Source organism: Elephantulus edwardii, unplaced genomic scaffold (assembly GCF_000299155.1).
Source record: "Elephantulus edwardii isolate Elephantulus edwardi_28Jun2011 unplaced genomic scaffold, EleEdw1.0 scaffold00035, whole genome shotgun sequence".
NCBI lineage: Eukaryota > Metazoa > Chordata > Mammalia > Macroscelidea > Macroscelididae > Elephantulus > Elephantulus edwardii.
The window spans coordinates 4,382,429-4,388,760 of NW_006399785.1; positions in this window are offsets into that span (position 1 = coordinate 4,382,429).

The window sequence follows — 6,332 nt, forward strand, 5'->3', positions numbered from 1 at the left end:
GAAGAATATCTTATGGATTGCCACAAGATAAAACAAACAGATGTGTCTTGGCGAAGGTACAACTAGAGCGCTTCTTGGAAGCAAAGATGGTAGAGCTTTGTCTCATATACTTTGGGCATGTTGCTAGGAGAGGCTATTCCTTGGGGAGAGACATGATGCTTAGAAAGGTAGAAGGACAAAGAAGGAAAAGATCTTCATCCAGTTGGGTTGACATAGTGACTGCAGCAATGAACTTGAGTATGTCAAAAATTGTGAGGATAACACAAGTGAGGCCAGGGTTCAGATGCGCTGTTAATAAGGTAGATACAAGTCATACTTTACTTCCTGGCACCTAACAACAAGAGCTTCGTGCCACTGTAAGGTTAATGGATGCGGTGTCTGTAGGCCCCATTCTGGTAGATGTATTGTCTGAGTGATCGTATCATGATGCCATGTCGAGTTATAGGCATTTGCATTTTCTATTAAACATCATAAGTGTGGGGAGAAAAAGACATTTGCAATCAGTCATTAGTTATACAAAATTATGCTATATGACCTGTGTCTCATGTCTATCATCAAGACCAGGAAGAAGACTTACTATCTTTCCTTCTAATCATCAGTTAATATTGTGTCTTGATTAAATGTTTGATCAATTTCAGACAGTAAAAGTTGATAGGCATCCTCAATTTCTCCATCTTTTGTCTTTTCTTTTGGTCATGAATACGGTACCATTCCTCTCCTTTTATTATTTTCTGCACAATAGTCTGTTCGATAGTCCAGTGAAACCAGCATGCTTCTGCTCATTAATGCTGAGATCTCAATCTCAATCTCAATGTATTCCATTTCAGTTTTTACAACTTCCATTTTTCCTTGTTTTGTACTTGGTGCATTTCAGTTATTAATGGCTATTTGCAGTTTTTTTCCTCCTCATTTAAGTTATGCTTTATCAGTCGTGGCAGGCTGAAAATGTTTTAATTACCTATGCTGGTAAGGAAAACATTACTTTGAAGAGGCATGCCTTTCCTAGGTAGATTTTTAGTGTGTTCTAACTAGCGATTTGCTCATTCAGTTGACATCACCAATGTGTAGCCATTATAATAAGACCTGCACTTGATTCTCCTTTACAATCACCCTGTGGATACTGGGGAGAAGAGACTCTTTCAATGCATTCATTGAAGCTTTCTGATTCTTCATTCGTGTTCTAGGGTGGCCCTTCACTATTTTCTACTTCTCACCACAGTTATTGCAATGCTGTTGTAACTCTCACTGTCATTTGATTTTCCCCACACCTTCATCACCTCTGCACTTTATCTTATGCCACCACCAGAGATGGCATGGCTAATCACAATGACATTGCTTGCTAGAGATTATCAGGGCCCCATTTCCCCAAGCAAGGCAGTTATCCATGTGTTCTCCAATTATACTTACTGCCTACTCTATCATAATATCCTATTTTAAGAGTATTTCTGAGAGCTGCTTCTAATGTCAATTACTGTATCACTAAAGAGTCTGACAGGGAACAGATGGTACATTCAAATGAGCTAACTAAAGTGAGTTTAATAAACAACTATTTACAGAGGCTTGGAGAAGGATACCACACACTAAAAAGAGAAGATAAAGTGCCTCCCAATTAGCAAACACTAGAAGATCTTACTATCTCTAAGCATGAATGGGCAAGGAAAAAAATCCTTTGAGGAGTGCAGAGGGTGTTGAAGCTAAAAGAGAAGGTCACCAAACAGGAAGTATGAATTCCTAAGAAGAGTAAAGCTACCACCAATGTGAAACTAGAAAAAGTTGAAAATATCTCACCTTACTCTCCTCCCACCTTCAAATCTTCTCCTACTAGTCTCTACTGGCCAAACCCAAAGAGAAGAACTTTGTCCACATTTCAAGGTATACAGTTGCCACATCCGGTAAAGAGCAGGCCCCTTAGATAATACAGGGACAAGGATACGGGTTAGATCTACAGGCACAAATAATGAAAAGACCAACAGAATGACAAAACAAAGTATTTCCAATTAACTTTAAGCCCTTTATAAATCCTTTAGTTGCCATTTTTAATTCAATGGCTTAAAAAAGACATCATAGCCTCAATAGGTTGAAAACCATAAACAGTACCAGCCTTAAATCTAATCTATTTGCTGTTTTGGCTATTTTTGTGAATAGTCAAATTATCTCTATCAAATTACCAGAAGAAATTGAAGTTATCCTTAGGATTTTTCTTCTTTTGCCCTTCAACTCACTCACAAATCTTTTTGGATTTTACGTTTCAAATTTTTTATGAATCACTATATATATATACACACACACACACACACACACACACACACAACTACAACTGGATCAGTAGGCAACATTATGATAGATGACAAAAAAGAATGAAATTGTTAATGAGTTTGTTTTACTTGGATCCACCAAAGAATACAGCCTTCAATACGAACTGCTTCTCAACATAAAAAATACCAATTTATTCCACTTTATTTGGACCCACAATCAACAACCTTGGTAGCAGCAGTCAGAAAATGTATTACTTTGGGAAAACCTGCAGTTAAGAATCTCTCTAAATTATTGAGGAACAATGATATCAGTTTGAGGATTAAAGAGAGCCTTACTTAGGCCATGTTCTTTTTAATCACTTGCTATGCATCTATCTGAAAACTGGACAATGAATAAGGATGACAGAAGAATTGATGCTTTTGAACTGTGGTGTTGCAAAAGAGTACTAAATACCTCCTAGGCTCCCAAAAGAACAAATAAATATGTCTTGGAGAAAGTGCAGCCAGAGAGTTCCTTGGAGGCAAAGATGATAAAGCTCGTCAGGTATGTTGCTAGGAGAGGCTATTCCTTAGAGAGGGATATTGTACTTGGAAAGGTGGCAAGTCTGTGAAAAAAGAGGAAGACGCTCCAACCAGATCGATTGACACAGTGACTGCTGCAGTGGGTTTGAGTTTGTCCCGAAGTGTGAGGATGGCGCAGCATAGGACAGGGTTCAGATCTGTTGTCCTTCAGGTCGCGACAAGTTGTGTTTGACTTGATGGCATCTAACAACAATGACCACAGTCAATATAAGTAGTAGGAGCAGGGGAAAAATAATCAAAAGAGACACTGAATGTGAGAAAGCTGCTGTCAAGAATGTTTTCAAAATTCTGAAGCTTCAGGAAGGCAGTTGGAAGACTAAGGTGTTCTTGATCTAAGGCTCTATATTTTCAGTTGCTTTTTATACATTTGAAAGTTGAACAATGAATAATGAAGTCTAAAGAAGAATTGGTGCCTTTGAATTGTGGCTTCATTGAGGAGTACTTAGTATACCATTAATTATTAAAAAATAAGCAAATATATATTGAATTATTAGAGAATATATAAAGAGAATATAGAGAGAGAATAGAGAGAGGGAATATATAGAGAGAATATATAGAAATAATATAGAGAGAGAATATATAGAGAGAATATAGAGAGAATATATAGAGAGAATATGTATATATTATATTGAATTATATATTGAAGCAAATATATATTGAAAATGCAACTAGAGCAACGATAGTAAAATCTCATCTTGCTTACCTTGGGCATATATTTAAAAGGAGATACTTTCCGGTCGCTTGCTATGTATCTGAGGTATAGAGAGTGAATAAGTATGACAGATGACAAATTGATACATTTGAACTGTGGTGTTGGAGAAGAGTGTGGACGATCCTATGGACTGCCAAAAGAAAGAACAGTTATGTCTTGGAGAGGGTGCACCCAGAATAATTCTTGAAAGCAAAGATAAGGAAACTTCATCTCAACTACTTTGGGCATGATTTTGTTGTTGTTGTTATGTGCCGTCGAGTCATTTGCTACTCATAGTTACCCTATGTACAACAGCCCTAAACCGTGCTCTATCCTGTGCCAATCGCATTGCCTCTGACACACCCATCCCGATTACCCCAGTCACTGAATCAATCCACCTCATAGAGGGCCTTCCCCTCCTGCTCTGTCCCTCCACTCTACCCAGCATGATGTCCCTCTCTAAAGACCTGTCTCTCCTTACAACATGTCCAAATTATGTCAGACAAAGCCCCAGAATCCTTGCCTCCAAGGAGCAGCCTGGTTTAATCCTCTCTACGATGAATCTGTTTGTTTTCTTGGCGGTCCATGGTACATTCAATACTCTTCCTTGGAGAGGCGCATCATGCTTGGGAAGGAAGAGAGGCTGCAAAAGAGAAGAAGACCCTCAACCAGGTGGATTGGCACCATGCCTGCAGCAATGAGCTGTCAGAGATTGTGAGGATTGCATAGGATGGAACAGTGTTCAGATAAATTGCCCATAGGGTTTTTACAAGTTATACTCCATTTGACAGCACACAACAGCAACAACAGCAGCAATAAAACCTGTTGTTGACTCTAGAGGGGACCTAACAAGAACAACAGCAGTCCTTGGGGAGAAACATCATGGTGAGAAAACTGCAGAGTCGGTGAAAGGAATAAACAATGCCAGGGAGAAGGAATGGCACAGTGACTGTCAAGTCATAATGGCTTGAACAAGACAGAGAGCATGAAGATGGCACAAGATAGGGAAGGCTCACAGGGTTGCTATGAGTCAGCGTTGATTTTATATGGCTTAACAACAATAACAACCAGTATGACACAGGATTTGTGAATTCTCAAGAAGCTTGTCATTGAGATAGTCTCTTGAATGATCTCTTCTGCACACAGACTGAAAAGGTATGGAAACAGGATGCATCCCTGACACACTCCTTTCATGATTTTGAACCATGCAGTGTTTCTTTGCTCTGTTTTGAGAATTGCTTCCTGGTCCAAAATATATAGGTTTCACATGAGGACAATCATGAGAGACTAAGGTGCACCTCATTCAGGCCATAGCTATGCATCAAAGAGCTGGACATTGACTAAGGATTAAAGAATAAAAAAATAATGCCTTTGAGTTGTAGTGTGGAGAAGAGTACTGAATATACTACGATTGCCACGAGAATAAACAGGTCTGTCCTAGATAGGGTGAAACCAAGCTGTTCTTGGAGACAAGGATTTTGAAGTTTCAACGCACATACTTTGTGTATATGGCCAGGAGGGATCAATCCTTGGAGAAGGACATCATGCTTGGAAGATTGGAGGGAAAACACAGGAAAGGAAGCCCTGGATGAGATGTCCTGACACTGTAAATGCTGTAATGGGAGTAGGTGTGTTTGAGTCAGTGATACTAGCTTAAGATAAGGCAGAATTCAGAGCTATTGTACATAGGGTCGCTATGAGTCACAGGCAACTCAATAACATGTAATGTAATATATAAAATTTGTAAGAGTCCTTGAGTAGTACAAACGGTTAAGCGTTCACTAGTAACTGAACTTTAGCAGAGACAGGTCTGGTCATTCACTTTCTATAGGTCACATTTTTGAAACCTCCATGGCTGTTTTACACTGTACTCACAGAATTATCATGAGTTATAACTGACTTGATGGGAACTAATAGGTACAACAACATGTAAAAATAATAATTCAATACATAACCTAATCTAAATTGCTGGACTTTCTCCACTCAAGGAATATCATCATGTTATTAATATACTTTCATACACAAAACATGTTACATGTTTCCATTTATTCAGTCATCTTCAATGTCTTGAAACAGTTTTATAGTTTTAAAATTTTAAGTTTACAAATAATTGCATTTTTATTATATGTATTCATAATTATTTTACCATTTTTATTCTATTTCATATGTAATTATTTTCTTCATTTTGTATTTCCTTGGTTCATTGCTAGTTTCTAGAAACACAATTACAGGTTATAGTAGGGTTTTAACTTACAACATGAATTTTGAGTAGACACAATTCAGTCCACAATAATAATGATGTCTCCAGTTTAATCTATTACCACACAAACTGTTCTAATTGACTTCTGAGGTTTATTTAAGATCTCCCAGGCTGACGTGATAAACCTGCCTCTCATTGTATATGTATAATGATGTCAGAATTATTGATACCTCCATAGCAAGCAACTTCATGAATTAGATTACAGAGATTTTTTTTATAGTTTCATTTGCATTTAGTCCTAAGTTTTTCTTTTTTTTTTATTGGTGTACAAATCCCCATTTATTCCTCATTTCTCCTTCTTTTGGAGTATATTTCAAGCAGTGGAATAGCTGGATTATATGGAAGTGCCAAACTGCCTTCCACAGTAGTTACACCATTTTTAAATTTTTTTTAATTTTAATTTAGTTTGTTTATTTTTCTTTTTATGAACATCTACAGAGATTTTGGAATTCCATTCATTCATTGTTGCACCCTTCTCCCCGCACAAACCCTTCCCCCCCTTTGCTCCTCTCCTTGAAAAGCAAAAGAAAAACTCCCTCATTGG